Consider the following 15,898-nt stretch of genomic DNA (forward strand, 5'->3'; position numbering starts at 1 on the left):
CTACTCGCTCCGCCGGACAAGGTTGCTCCTTATATTTTGCCCCGCTTTGAACAGCAAGGATGGGAGTTTCTTTTGCAAAAACCAAGAGAAATCAACCTCTCTTGGGTGGAAGAACTTTATACCAACTACCATCTTTCCTCTCTTCAATCGGTGTACATGCGCCGGAAGCAACTCTCAGTTTCAGAAGAGGCTATTCAGCAAGTGCTTAATGTCCTACCAATGCCAAGTGACATGGATGGCTACCAAGAAGTCTTAGTCAACGTGAGAAGTATGGATTCAACTGGGACTCGATTCTCCGAGTCATTGCTGAACCAGAAGGATTTTGGATCCATGGTCGACTCCGGATGAGGCCCAAGAGCATTGACGCTCGCTTCCTCACTGTGGAAGCTAGAGCTTGGGCCCAAATCCTATCCCACTATGTGCTGCCTAGCACCCACAAGTCGTCCATCACAGTGGACCTTGCCTTGCTTGTTTGGTGTGTTCTCACGGAGAAGCCGGTGAACATTCCGCCTCTTGTCAAGCAAGCGATGAGTCAAGTTCACGACCGGGATAATTTGCCATTTCCAGCATTGGTGTCTGACTTAGTTGCTGCTGCGGGTGTTTCTTGGGAAGCCAAGGATAAGAAGATTATGGTTCCGGCTAAGGGCGATGTGGTCCCAAGCAGAAAATACCTACACCTTCCCATGAACAAACCAAGCCTCGACATGGCCCCGCCACTTCTTTTTTCTTCTAGCTCATCATCACCACCACTGAGATCTACACATCAAAGGATAGAAGATCTTCACCGGAAGCTTGATAGATATGAGCGGCGTAACCACCGCCGATATACTTACATCAAAACGCTTCTGGGTTTTGTTACCCCTAGCATGGAGGAACCCTAAATATTCACATCCACCTCAGACCCGAGTGATGGGAGCTCTGATGAAGGGGATAGTGAAGGCTCCAGTCCCGACCGTCCTTTGTGTATTATTCGTAGCACGGAGGACCGTGCTAATTTCTAAAGTGTGGGGAGGTCGTCCGACCGATCTCCATGGGTAACGTTCTCTTCCCCTCAATACCCATGGATTTATTTTTCTTTTTATATATTGCATATGTAGTTAGTTTTGCTTGTAAATACCCTTTGCATGATAGTTAGTTTCTATAGCGTTACTTGGTCAAAACAATAACTTTCTTTCCAAGAAACTGTGTTCTGGGTGACCTACCAAAAATTCTGAAAATTTTTGCAGTAAACTTGCTTTAAGAATGTATTTTGGAACATAGTAATTGAGCTAAGGACACAAGCATGAAAGTTTTGAGCCTATTGCATGGTTACATCTTTTAACCATTATTTCCATTCTTGTGTGCATATCTCTCTCTCTATGAGTGTGATCCTTGCTTTGTCTGATTCTATATGTCCATTGCTTTGTGCATGAATGCATCTACATGATTGAGGCCATCAATTCAATAGTCACTTCTCCCAAATAGACTTAACCCTTATATCTACCGTTGCTAACCAATTTTGATCTTTTGATAAACCCTCTTGTTCTTAAATAGAGCACATCAACAACCCTAAGTGAAAAACCATGAATGTCCCTGAATTTGAATCCTTGATTGGCTTAGGCAAGTTAGGATGTGTATCATTCAATTAGGAGGGTATACTTGGGAAATTTGGGTAGATATGTAGGTATATAATTGTAGTGCAATTGAAAAATTCTAGGATTTTGGGAACATACTCATATGTTGAATGATTACACCGTATGTATTGACACTTTGGTTCACAAAGAAACCCCAAGAAAAGGGGATGTAAAAAAAAAAGAGAAAACAATGAAAGGGGACAAAGACGCCCCGAGATAGAGTAATAAAAACAATGCATATGGGTGTGAATTGAAAAGAATGCATGAGTATGCAAAAAGGGTAAAATTCAAGGGTAGCTAGGAATATATTGTAGTTGTATAGGTTGTTCTATGTGTCTAGTGGATCCTAGGTTGATCAAGGATTCAAATTTTAAACCCACTTGACCATATACATCCTTACCTTCACCCTAGCCCCGTTACAATCCATGAATAAGACCTCATGATACTTGTAAGCATGCATTAAGTAATTGTTGATTGTTAGATGAAAGACAAATCTTGGAAAGCATGATTAGGAGGAGATTGAGTGACGAACCCTAAACATTTGAGCGAATAGAACGGATACACTTCCGGTGAGGGTTCGATGCTCAATGCTTGTTCCCGGCTTTCACAAGCGTTCGTTTAGCAAGTCATATGCACTCTTTAGTGATATTCAATTTGGTAGGATTCATAAATTGCATACTATTTTCACCCTATATGCTCACATGTATTCTTGAAGGATAGATTTACTCTTGACCAAGTATATAGATGATTTTACATTAGTTGCATGCATCCACTTAGGTAGTTTGCATTCCATACACCCTTTCTCACCATGATCTTTGGTCTTTTTATTTTAAGCATGAGGACATGCTTAGTTTAAGTGTGGGGAGATTTGATAAACCCCGATTTTGTGGTTTATCTTGTGCTTATTTTGAGGGATTTTATCAATATTTCTCACACTTATTCGCAAGAAATGCATGGTTTTGTGTTCACTTCCCAATATTGCTCTATGATGTAAAACATGCTTATTTTGCCTTAAAATTTCCATATTTTAATCCTCTTCTATTGCCATTCGATGCCGTGATGTATTTGTTGAGTAATTTCAGGAATTATAGGGTAGGAATGACTTAGAAGAGAGGGAGAAAGCATGTACAAAAGGGATGAACATGAAGAATTGGGATCTTGGGAAAGCAGCATCGGTGCGCTCGCGTACTCCACGCATACGCGTGGATGGGATTGGCTGGAAGCGGCGCGCAAGGATGGACACATCCGCGCGAATCAGGAGATTCTTATCGATGCGCACGCGCACTTGGCGCGCACGCGTAGATCGCAAGAACAATCGGCGCGCACGCGTGGAAGGCTGCACGTGACCTCATTAAAGGAAATCGTGCCTGGCGATTTTTGAGGCTCATGAGGCCCAATTTCAAGCTGTTTCTGCATGGAAAAAGACCCAAGGATGCAAGGAGAAAGGGAGAGATCACTCATTTTACACTAGGACATAATTTTTAGCTAGTTTTTGGTTCTTTGGTTATTCTAGAGGGAGAAACCCTTGTTCCTCTCTAGATCTAGTTTTAATTTGATCTTCCCTTGTTGATTTGTGACTTGGATCTTGTTAATTACTAGTTTTAATTGTTCAATTTGAATTTCTTGTTATAATTTTGCTTATATCTTGTGATAGTTTATGAATTCTTATCAATTATCATTTTATACCCATTTCATGAATGTTGTGAATCTTGACTTGTTGATGTTACATTGATGATTTCTATGTTTAGTCTAGTAGTTTGGATGATTGTATGTTGATAATTGTTAGTGGGTATTTGTAGAATTCAATTTAATTGCTATTTTGAACATGTCTTTTGTTAGTGCTTACCAAGTGTTTAATGAATTGTTTACTTTGATTATGGAGTAGTCTTTTTCACTCTTGGCCTAGGTCAAGGGAATTGGGTAAACTTGAGTCATTGGGTCTAATGAATTTGATGGTTTGGGAGCCCTAGGTGGTCAATTTGATACTCATTGACGCCAACCCACTACTAATCTAATTAGTAGGTAGGTTGGGACTTATGGGTTGATGTGATCAGGGCCATTTGACGTACTTCAAGTCTAGGGGTAGATATCACGTACTTAAGACTTTGAGAGTAGACTTAATGAGCTTGGTTCCTTATAACTGTCAAGGCATAGTTGTTAGACAAGGATGGTGATCCCAATTCCCGAGCTTAGCCAAGAGTTACCTTTATTATTCATACTTGAAATCAACTTTCTCAACCAATTGCTTTAGTTGTAGTTTCTTGTTTGGGTTACAATAGAATTAAGTGGAATGTTGTTTATTCATTGAAAGTGCTTATGTTTTGCTTAGTTGATTGAATTAATTGTTGCATTTTAAGATTACTTGTTTGTTAAGATTCCCATTTATTTTCATGCTTATAACTCACAACCCCGTATTTCTAACCAATGTCGAAGCACATGATTGCCCATTCCTTGTGAGACGACCCGAGGTTTGAATACTTCGGTTATTTCTATTGGGGTTGAACTTGTGACAACCAAATCCCTCTTCTAAATTTGACCCCCGAGGATTGTTGTTGGTAGAGCTATACTTACAACGCGGTTTTCTTGAAGAGAATCTTTACCAATACACCCTTGGCGCTGGCTTGTCACACAGCTGTACTCGCGTGTCAGCACCATTGACGCATACGCGTCCCTCGCTTCATCCTCACCGACGCGCCAGCGCACCGTGCGCGCGCGCGCCTGTCGCGCGAACCAGTTTTAAAGCTGCGCACCCTGCCTCTATCCCACTTTCTTTCTTATTTCTTTCTTCTTCTTCCTACTCCATCACCTCTCTTTCTTTTCTTCTTCTTCCCCAATCCACCATCACCGTCTCTGGTTACTTACCGGCGACCACCACTGCTTCCGGTGGTCCTACACTTCTTCTTTCCTTCTCATTCTCACAAGAAGAGAACATCTCTTTCTTCTTTTCTCCTTCTCAAAGTTCTACTTCTTCCATATCTCATCTATTACCCTCTTTGTATAATCTCTTCTTCTAGTTAGATTTTTCTTGTTTGTTTACTTATTTTCTATTTTAGTTACATGATTACATTGCTTGCTTTTTATTTGCTTACTTTTCCATTTTCTTGTTCTTCCATGGATGTTGAATTTGAGTTTTAATCTGCTTTGATAGATCTTCTTGTTGTCTCTCATTGTCTTTGTCATGTAAGTGATGTTATGTGATGATTGATATTTCATTTTGGGATTCAAATTAGTTGAGTATCTCATAATTGCTCATTGCTTGATAATTGCACACCAAGTGTTCGAGGAAATGCACGAATGCCATTCTGGTTTATTTTACTCATGTATCTTCACTTTGGTGCTTCCTCCTGATTCACTTGCTCTCTTCTAAATGCATTGAGTCCACATTGCTTATCACTTGCTAATTAGATACTCATTGAACATGACTTGCTCTGTGTTATGGATGCTTGAGATCATACTTCTCATGCCATTTTGCATGCTTCATTCCCTTTTGCATCCCATGCCAAGTGTTGTGACCCATGTTTCTATGATCACTTTGTTGCAATGTTTCTTATGGACACTATCTTTCACTTGCATGTTTTTGTTGAGATGAGTCTTTGGATTTAATTCTTTCCTTTTTTCCTTCCTTTTTCAGGATGGCCACCAAGAAAGGCAAGCAGAAAGCTTCAAGAAAACCCGCCGAAAGAAGGGCACCCCAAAGGTCAAACTCTAAGGCGTACTCTTCATTAGGAGCCAAACTCTCAGTACCAAGTGACGTGGATGGCTACCAAGAAGTCTTACGTCAGCGTGAAAAATTTGGGTTTGATTGGGACTCGATCCTCCGAGTCATTGCTAAACCAGAGACATTTTGGACCCATGGTCGATTCCGGATGAGACCCAAGTGCATTGACGCTCGCTTTCTCACTGTAGAAGCTAGAGCTTGGGCCCAGGTCCTATTCCACTATGTGCTACCTAGCACCCACAAGTCGTCTTTCACGGCGGATCTTGCTTTGCTTGTTTGGTGTGTTCTCACGGAAAGACCGGTGAACATTCCGTCTCTTGTTAAGAAAGCGATGGGACAAGTCCACGGCCGTGGTAATTTACCATTTCCAGCATTGGTATCTGATTTATTTATTACTGCGGGTGTTCCTTGGGAAGATATGGATACGAAGGCTATAATTCCGGCTAAGGGCGATGTGGTCCCAACCGGAAAATACTTACATCTTCCCATGAACAACCCAAGCCTTGACATAGCCCTTCCATCTACTATTCCTTCCACATCATCGTCACCACCACAGCAAAGATCCACACATCAAAGGATAGAAGATCTACACTGGAAGATTGATAGATATGAGCGGCGCAACCAACGCCGATACACTTATATCAAGAAGCTTCTGTGTTGTGTTACCCCTAGCATGGAGGAACCCGAAATATTCACATCCACCTCAAACTCAAGTGATGGGAGCTCTGATGGAGGGGATAGTGAAGGTTCCGGTCCCGACTGTCCTTTGCGCATTGTTGGTAGCACGGAGGACCGTGCTAAATTCTAAGTGTGGGGAGGTCGTTCGACCGATCTCCATGGGTAACAATCTCTTCCTTTCAACACCCATGGATTTATCTTTTTCTTAGTAGTTAATACATTGAATGTGTAGTTAGTTTTGCTTGTAAATACTCCTTGCATGATAGTTAGCTTCAATAGAGTTGCTTGGTCAAAATAATGACTTCTTCCCCAAGAAACTGTATTTTGGGGTACCCTACCAATTTAAAAAAAAAATTAAAAATTTTTGCGATAAACTTGCTTCGAGAATGTATTTTGGAACATAGTGATTGAGCTAAGAACACAAGCATGTAAGTTTTGAGTCTATTGTGTGGTTATATCTTCTAACCATTAATTCCCATTCTTGTGTGCATTGTTCTCTCTCTATGATTGTAATCCTTGCTTGTCTGATTCTATATGTCCATTACTTTGTGTATGAACGCATTTACATGATTGAGGCCATCATTTCAATAGCTCACTTTTCCCAAATGGCCGTAACCCTTTTACCTACCATTGCTAACCAATTTTGAGCCCATGATAAACCCCTTTGTTCTAAAAAGAGCACATTAACAACCCTAAGTGAAAAACAATGGATATCCCTAGATTTGGATCCTTGATTAGCTTAGGTAAGTTAGGGTGTATGTCATTCAAATGGGAGGGTGTGATAAACCCCATATTTAGGGTTTATCTTATATTGAATTTAGAGGTTTTTGTCGACCTTTCTCCCATTTATCCAATGAAATAGCATGATTTTGTAAATTCTCCTTTAATTGTGCTTAAGAGTAAAAACATACTTTTTAGGTCCTTAATTGTTTAATCTTGATTTACCTTTGATTCCATTAGATGCCTTGATATGTTTGTTAAGTGATTTCAGATTTAGGAGGCAAAGATTGGATAAAGGGAATGAAGGAAAAGCATGTAAAAATGGAGAACTCATGAAGAAATGAAGGAATCACAAAAGCTACAAGCCGACCTCTTCGCACTTAATCGGCCATAACTTGAGCTACAGAGGTCCAAATGACGCGGTTTCAGTTGCGTTGGAAATCTAACATCTGGGGCTTCGAAATGATATAATATTTGCGATAGTTGCTACATGTATGGTGACACGTACGCGCACAGTACGCGCATGCGTTGTGGCTGCCATATGATCCACTTAAAGCAATACGTGGCCAGCAAATTCTAAAGCCTTGTGGGCCCAATCCAACTCATTTCTGATGCTATTTAAGCCAAAGATTGAAGGGAAATCAACATACTTTAGATACTTTTGATCATTAGTTTAGTTTAGGTTAGTTTTAGAGAGAGAAGCTCACAACCTTGCCAAGAACTTTCTAGTTGTTAGTTTATTTTCATTGCTATTTACATTTCACGTCTCTTATCCAAAACCCCAAAATACAACTCATAATCAATAACAAAACACTTTGTTGCAATTCCTAGGGAGAACGACCCGAGGTTCAATACTTCGGTTTATAAATTTAGGGGTTTGTACTAGTGACAAACAAATTTTTGTATGAAAGGATTATTGTTGGTTTAGAAACTATACTTGCAACGAGAATTTATTATGAATTCTAAACCACACAAAAGTCCAATCATCAGGGTGTACTTGGAAACTTGGGTAGATGTAAAGGTGTGTATTTGTAATTGAATTGGAAAATTTTGGGAAGTGGGGACATACTCATGTATTGAATGATTGAACCATATGCATTGAAATTTTTATACATGAAACCTCAAGAAAGAGGGGACCAAAAAGAAAAAAAAAGGATTTGTATGTGTATATATGAGAATGTAAGAAATAAAAAAAAAGAGAATGGAAGAAACAAAAAAAAATAGAAAAAGAGAAAGCCATGAAAGGGGACAAAAATGCCCCAAGACAAAGTAATAATAACAATGCATATGGAATGTGAATTAAAGAGAATGCATGAGTATGCGAAAAGTGAAACCCATGGGTAGCTAGGTATTGTATTATAATTGTAATAGGTTGTTCTGTGTCTAGTGGGATCTTAGGTTAATCAAGGACTCAAATTTTAAGCTCACTTAACCATATACATCCCTACCTTCACCCTAGCCCCATTACAATCTATGAATAAGACCTCATGATACTTGTAAGCATGCATCAAGTAATTGTTGATTGTTAGATGAAAGACAAATCTTGGAAAGCATGTTTAGGAGAGGATTGAGTGACGAACCCTATACACTCGAGCGAATAGAGCGGATACACTTCTGGTGAGGGTTCGATGCTCAACTCCTTGTTCCCGGCTTTCACAAGCGTTCATCTAGCAAGTTATATGCACCTCATGTTGATGTTCAAATTGGTAGAATTTATGAACTACATAGCATTTTCACCCCCGTATGCTCATATGCGTTCTTGGAGGATAGATTTACCCTTGACCAAGTGGATAGATGATTTTACTTTAGTTGCATGCATTCATTTAGGAAATTTGCATTTCATAAACCCTTTCTTACCATGATCTTTGGTCTTTTTATTTTAAGCATGAGGACATGCTTGGTTTTAAGTGTGGGGAGATTTGATAAACCCCAATTTTGTTGTTTATATTGTGTAGAATTTGGGAGTTTTTGTCGATATTTCTCACACTTATTCACAAGAAATGCATGGTTTTGTGTTCTCTTCCTAATATTGCTCCATGATGAAAAACATACTTATTTTGCTTTAGAATTGCTATATTTTAATCCTCTTTTATTGCCATTCGATGCCGTGATGTATTTGTTGAGTGATTTCAGGATTTATAGGACAAGAATGGCCTAGAAGAGAGAAAGAAAGCATGCACAAAAGGAAGGAACATGAAGATGTAAATTTTGGGAACTTCAGCACTGGCGCGCACGCGCACTTCGCGCGCATGCGTGGATGTAGATAGCTGGAAGTAGCGCGCAAGGATGAACGCATCCGCACGGATCAGAGAATTTCCACTGACGCGCACGCATCCGCACATGGCGCTCACGCGTGGATCACAAAAGTAATCGGCGCGCACGTACGCATGGCGCGCACGCGCGGAAAGCTCATGTGACCTCATTAAAGGAAATCGTGCCTGGCGATTTCTAAGGCTCATCAGGCCCAATTTCAAGCTGTTTCTGCATGGAAAAGACCCAACGATGCTAGGGGAAAAGGGGGGATCAATCATTTTACACTTAGACATAATTTTAGTTAGTTGTGGGGTTCTTTGTTCTTCTAGAGAGAGAAACCTTTGTTCCTCTCTAGATCTAGCTTTAATTTCATCTTCCCTTGTTGAATTTTGAATTGGATCTTGTTAATTACTAGTTTTAATTGTTTAATTTGAATTCTCTAGTATAAGTTTATTTAGATCTTGTGTTAGTTTTGTGTTTTCTTGTTGTTTGTCATTTTATACCCATTTCATGAATCTTGTAGATCTTAATTTGTTATTGTTGCATTGATAATTTCCATGATTAATTGTGTTGTTTGAATGATTGTATGTTGATAATTGTTAGTGGGTACTTGTTAGTTCCAATTTAATTGTAATTTAAATAGGTCTTTTATTAATGCTTACCATGTGTTTGATGAAATGTTTCCTTTGATTATGGAGTAGTTATCTTTACTCTTGGCCTAGGCTGAGGGAATTGGGTAAGCTTGAGTCATTGGGTCTAATGGATTTGATGATTTGGGAACCCTTAGTGGTCAATTTGATAGCCATTGACACTAAGCTACTACCAAGCTAATTGGTAGTTAGGTTGGACCTTATAGGTTGATGTTGACCAAACCATTTAACATACTTCAAGTATAGAAGTAAACTTAATGAGTTTGGTTCCTCATAATTGTCAAGATATGGTTATTAGACAAGGATAGTGACCTCAATTCCCATGCCTAGCCAAGAGTTGCTTTTATCATTCATATTTGAAAACCCAAAAATCTTGATTGCTTTATCTTAATTGTAGTTACTTGTTTAGTTTAGAATAGAATTACTTTGGATGTTATTTTATGAGTTTGGAATTATTTACATTTTTCTCTAATTGTTTGCATTAGTTTCTTGCATCCCAAGATTACTTGCTTGTTAAGATTCCTAGTTTAATTTTTTGCTCATGACTTGCAACCCCGGATTTCTAACCAATGTTGAAGCACATGTTTGCCCATTCCTTGTGAGACGACCCGAGGTTTGAATACTTCGGTTACTTTTATTGGGGTTGAACTTGTGATAACCAATTTTTTTCTAAATTTGATACTCGAGGATTGTTGTTGGGAAGAGCTATACTTGCAACGGGATTTTATTGAGAAATTCTATACCAACATAGTCCACGGGGGTTCATCAAGCAGCGAGAAAATTGGTTTTTGAAATAATTAGAATTAGGGTTGCTTATTTTGACTTCTCATTCTTTTATTATTATTTATTTAATTACTTTTTTATTAAATAATTAAAATGAAATTTTATATATTTATAAAATCAAATTTAATTAAATATCTTTTAATAATATTGTAATTGTGAAGAGTATGGTCAAAACTATTTATATAGTTGGAGCAACTAAAATTTAATACTATATACTACTTGAGAATTTTATAAAATTCAATGGGGCACTCGTCCTCACATATCACCAAGTAGATCCGTCTCTGCGCACCTCCGTCCCTCCCTCGCCTCTCTTTTGCGAATGTTGTTGCCTGCACTGCGCTGCTGGATTCTGTAGCTGCAACAACAGTCAAGATGTAAGTTTTTTTTAGTTATTTTAATATTCTATATTAATTTTTAATAGTTGATTTATTGATGTTATTTATATTAATTTTATTTGTTGTTTGTTTTATGAATCTGATTAGAATATGGCAAAAGTTGAACTTAAAATGTTGAAATGGTTGAAATGTTATTGTTGTTAATTTTATTATTGAATTGGCTTATGGATTAGATTTGCTGACTATGAATATATTGATTTTGTTGATTGTTGAATTGGTTTATGAATTAGTTTTGCTGGATTATGAATACGGAAGTGGTTTTGTTGATTGTTGATTGTTGTTGCTATAATGCTGTTGAAACCTAAGACCGAATCAAGTAGTTTAAACATAATTGATGCTGGCTGGAAGGGCACGCATTGCATTAGAAATTTAGATTTCGTAGGCTTCACATTTGGGAAGGAAAGAAGCAATATTTTTAATAAAAAAGGCTATGGATTCTTTCTTCATATGAAAGTCATTTTGTGTATCTGCAGCTGCTTACTCGTGATGAGGAATTTAATAATATCTATGACATAGTTTTTTACTAAAATCTTTGTTCAATTGAATGTATTTAAGCTTAGTGTAAAGATGAGATCTCATTGTCTCTTATGTTCTTTTTGTCTTTGCACTAAGTTTGATCAATAGAATGAGAAAAAGAAAAAATTCTTTTTTCTTTTTTTCTTTTTAATTTGTGTAACATGATTCTGGACTCCTTCTATTCAGTTGATGTTTCTTTGCTGCTTGCACATATTATAATGTAATGTTTGCCAGATTCTCCAAAAATTAGTGTATGTTGCACTGTTGCAATATGAGTATCATTGAATTTCATATGGTGTGACATCAAATGTATCCAGTAGTATAATATTGGTTTAGTTAGTTATTTGGTTAGTTTTTACTGTTTTATTAAATTTTTAATTAAATTCTTTTTATATTGAATTTGGATATTATTAGCAAGGAAGGTGGACTGCTTTTAAAAGACAACTTCGAGGGAGGTGCTATTATAGTTGAAGATATAATTATCTAAACCATCCTCGTTAGATGCTGACGTCGGGACGTCGCTTGGGTCACCAATCTTGGCGAGGTTAGCAACCACACTACGGTGAAAATAGCCATAAACCCAGGCCAAGCCAAGGATGCACCTCTTACTCTCAAAGAGCCTAGAGGAAAATAAGCATACAACTTATTTCATATTCAAAAATCAACTTCAACTCTATTTCATAAATAAAAGGTACATGAGTTATTTATACTAGTGGGAGAAGGAAAAGCCTTCATAACTTGGACGATGTGGGACTAAAATATAACATAAAATTCACTATCCTAAACAATATGGGACTTGTATTCCCTTATTACAATTAACTAATATAATTAACTAACTAATTCTACTTGCTCCTGCGTCAGATGCTAGTGGAGGTAGTTTGTAATGCTTTACTAGGTTCTTTTGCATATTCCTTTACTCACATTTTTATTGGATTTTGTTCGATTGCTCGATGGAGTGGTGGACCGGATGGATGACGGGTCGTAAGAAATAGGTTGAGGAAAAGGGGGACATGGACCTAGATGCGAGCACCACGAGAGGAGGTGTTGTCCCGATAGTCGGTAGGTCGGCGAGTGGGACCACCTGCCAGGACATTTCGATGCTAAAGTAAGCGTCCGTATAATGAGAGGGCCAATTAGGGTAAGAGTGACGTACCTTTGGGGATGAGTAAGTCCCTTCCCATTTATACATTGTACTTCAGATGGGCCCTTTGCCCTGGGCCCGTCCGTCTGAAAGTTTCTACCAGTTATCCAGGTCTCCATCAAGGTGTGAGGTGATACGTGGGTTACCTTTGCATGCGGGTCGACGACCCATCGGGTTGGCAGTCCGCATAATGGACCCCTGGTAGTCTGCATAATACCAGGTTCTTGCTCTGTTTGCCTTGTGGAAGATTCTTCGCAGGCTTGGTGTTGGGGTTTCGGAGGGTAGCTGTAATAAGCAGAAAAGAGTTCAATAATGAACGGAAATTACTTTATATTTTAACTAACGGTAAAAAAAGCTCAATCATCAAGAAGACACACATCAAACTCATTTTCTGGACCCAAATAAACCTCAAATAAACTATGGAATAAACCGAAATTACTATTACATACCATCAAAACTAATAAAAAGATTTTAAGTAAAACTTACACTTAAGAGGTGCTTCTTGTTCCAATTGCCTTGCCGGAGCTTTTTCGCAGGCTTGCTATTGTAGTTCCGGAGGGCAGCTAAATTAAACAGAAAAGAGTTCCCTAATGAACCGAAATTATTATCATATACCATCAAAACTAATAAAAAAATTTTAGGCACAACTTACTCATTAACAGAAGCATCTTCTATTTGACTTTTTGAAGGGACATAGGTAAAGGTCTGTTGATGTTTTATTATCTCTTCCACAAGAGAATTTGGAAGAGACACTGCAATAGAAATTCTAAGGAAGATAAACAAGAAAGAAGTTAATATTAAATGATTAGAATAGGAACTAAGAAATTGAAAGCTGCACATTGAAAAACTCACATATCCAGAGGATGAGAATGAGTTTCTTCTCGAACCACAATGATTTATTATTGAGGATCAGGTGTTGTGCTACTGATAATTAAACAAAAATTCTATGTGATTAATTAAACAAAAATTATTACCTAAATTTAAAAGACCAACGTAAATATTTCAACTTACATAGTTGAAGGTTGTAAACTCTATTTTCCTTTTTTTGATGCTGTTTCTTTTTTCTAAAAAATGTCACCGGAGTTTCAGGGGTATTTTTCCTAATAAAAAAAATACTAAATTAAAATCATCAACCAAGATTAAAAGCAGATGATTAAAAACACATCAAATTCATTTTTAGATTCAAATGTACCTCAATTAAACCTAGAAATGAACCTTACTTCAGTTTTTAACATCAAGTAAACTCTGTTTTTATGCCATTTTTTGTTCTAAAAATTGTAACTAGGAATTCAGGGGTATTTTTTCTAATAAAAAAGATAGATACTAAATCATCAACCAAGATATTCTAATTAAAAACAGAAGAAGTAAATAAAAGTTAAGAGGAATTACTCGGCATTGCTTGGTGCATTTACAAACCGTGCCAAACTCGTCTGTATTTGTCATATCGCACGTCCGTTGAGTGACGGTCATTAGGAGCGACATTTGTTTTTCAGCTCCATCATTTTTTCTCTTCATTCCTTTTTCTTTTTGTTTTCTTTTTTCATTTCTGAAAAAATAAGTTTTGATTTAAAACCAGGATGAACCTTAATTAAAAATAAATGAACCAAAATTATTTTAGATTTGAACAAGCAGTCAAATAGAGTCAATCATCAACAAAAATACATCGAATGTGTACCTGGTGAGAAATATCAGAGCTGTAACTAACTTAACTAGCACACATGAATAATTTTCAGCAAATCCAAGCGAAACTAAACCAAATGAATATCAAATAAATGTAGAAATGAATCGAAAATAATCATTTCTGAATCTTACTCATCGGATTCAGTTTTGCTTTCCGAATTTGTCAGAACAATCTTCCTTATTTTGGTTTGTTTTTTCGCCAGCCTTTGTGGTTGTTTTCTTTTCTTTGGTGGCGTTTTCTCGATTTCTTCTTCTTCTCTACAAAACATACAAAAAATTTTGTTAAAATAACAATATAAAACTTTTAATGAATAGATAGTTGTCGATAAGCGATGGTGAGAAGTATACTCAAAAAAACTGTCTTCTTCTGAAGACAAATGCAAGAGGACAATTTTCTTTTTTTCTTTCTTCTCCTTTTCCTTCTTTTCCACTTCTTTTCTATCTCTCTTCCCCTCAATTCTGCTCTTTTCACAAGTCCCTAAAACATAAACTTATTTAGTTATCACAATATTTTAGAAACATCTGAACCAAAATTTTAAGGGAAATTTTTTTATTTAACATTTCATCAGTTGTTTTTGAAGCAATCCGGTAGACGAGCTTCCTTTGTGTCTAGTAGGCCACCCATGGTGGCCCAAGAGCGTCATATGCTTCATGTTGAGGGAACTTTGTTTCATGGAAATATATTAACATTAAAACGAAGACGCAACCATCAACGAAAAGTTTCTTTCCTTCTCTCTACGTTTGATCTCCTTCCTCAGGAAGCTCAGCACATGAGACGCCCAATTCCATCATCGGATGGTGTCCACATGAAGGGCAGGCGGCTTATGCATCGGGGAGACTGTGCTTACTATTGTAGGCAGTAAGAAGCATTTCTGGATAAAGACAATAAAAGTCCTTTTGAATTTCAGTCGGTTCTCTGATAAACCCCGATTTCGTGATTTATCTTGTGCTTATTTTGGGGGATTTTATCACCTTTTCCCACATTTATTCAATTAAATAGCATGGTTTTATAATTCTCCCTTGAATTTCGCTTAAGTGTAAAAACATGCTTTTTAGGCCCTAAATTGGTAATTTTGATTCACTTTAATTTCAGTCGATGCCTTGATGTGTTTGTTGAGTAATTTCAGGTTCATAAGGCAAGTATTGGATGGAAGAAATGAGTAGAAAAGCATACAAAGGGGAGAATGCATGAAGAAACAAAGATTGGGAGTGCATCAAAGGACGCGCATGCGTACCTGCCGCTTCCGCGCGGATGGAGAAATTGTCAATCGACGCGCACGCGCACATGGCGCGCATGCGCCAATACTCTTACATGGCCCACTTGAAGGCAAAACACTGGGGGCGATTTCTGAGCTGCCCAGGCCCAAGTCCAACTTGTTTCTGAGTGTATTTCATGCAGAATTGAAGTCCAAGCAAGGGGGAGCAATTGTTTAAAGTATTAGCATCATGTAGTTTAGTTTCTAGAGAGAGAAGCTCCCTCTTCTCTCTAGAATTAGGATTAGAATTTCTTAGATCTAGGTTTAATTCATGCTTTGATTTACTTTTCCTTTACAATTTCTTGTTCCTCTACTCTTCCTCTCTCTAATTTTGTATTTCATTCTTGTAATTGCTTACTTTGTTGTTGATGCACTTTTGTTCTTCCATTTTCCTTTAATGCAATTTATGATTCATGTTCCTTTATTGTTGATTTGATTTATTGTTGTTTAATTCCTTGCAATTGAGTAGTATAGATTTACTTTACTTGCTATTTT

Source organism: Arachis ipaensis, chromosome B03, assembly GCF_000816755.2.
Source record: "Arachis ipaensis cultivar K30076 chromosome B03, Araip1.1, whole genome shotgun sequence".
Classification (NCBI taxonomy): domain Eukaryota; kingdom Viridiplantae; phylum Streptophyta; class Magnoliopsida; order Fabales; family Fabaceae; genus Arachis; species Arachis ipaensis.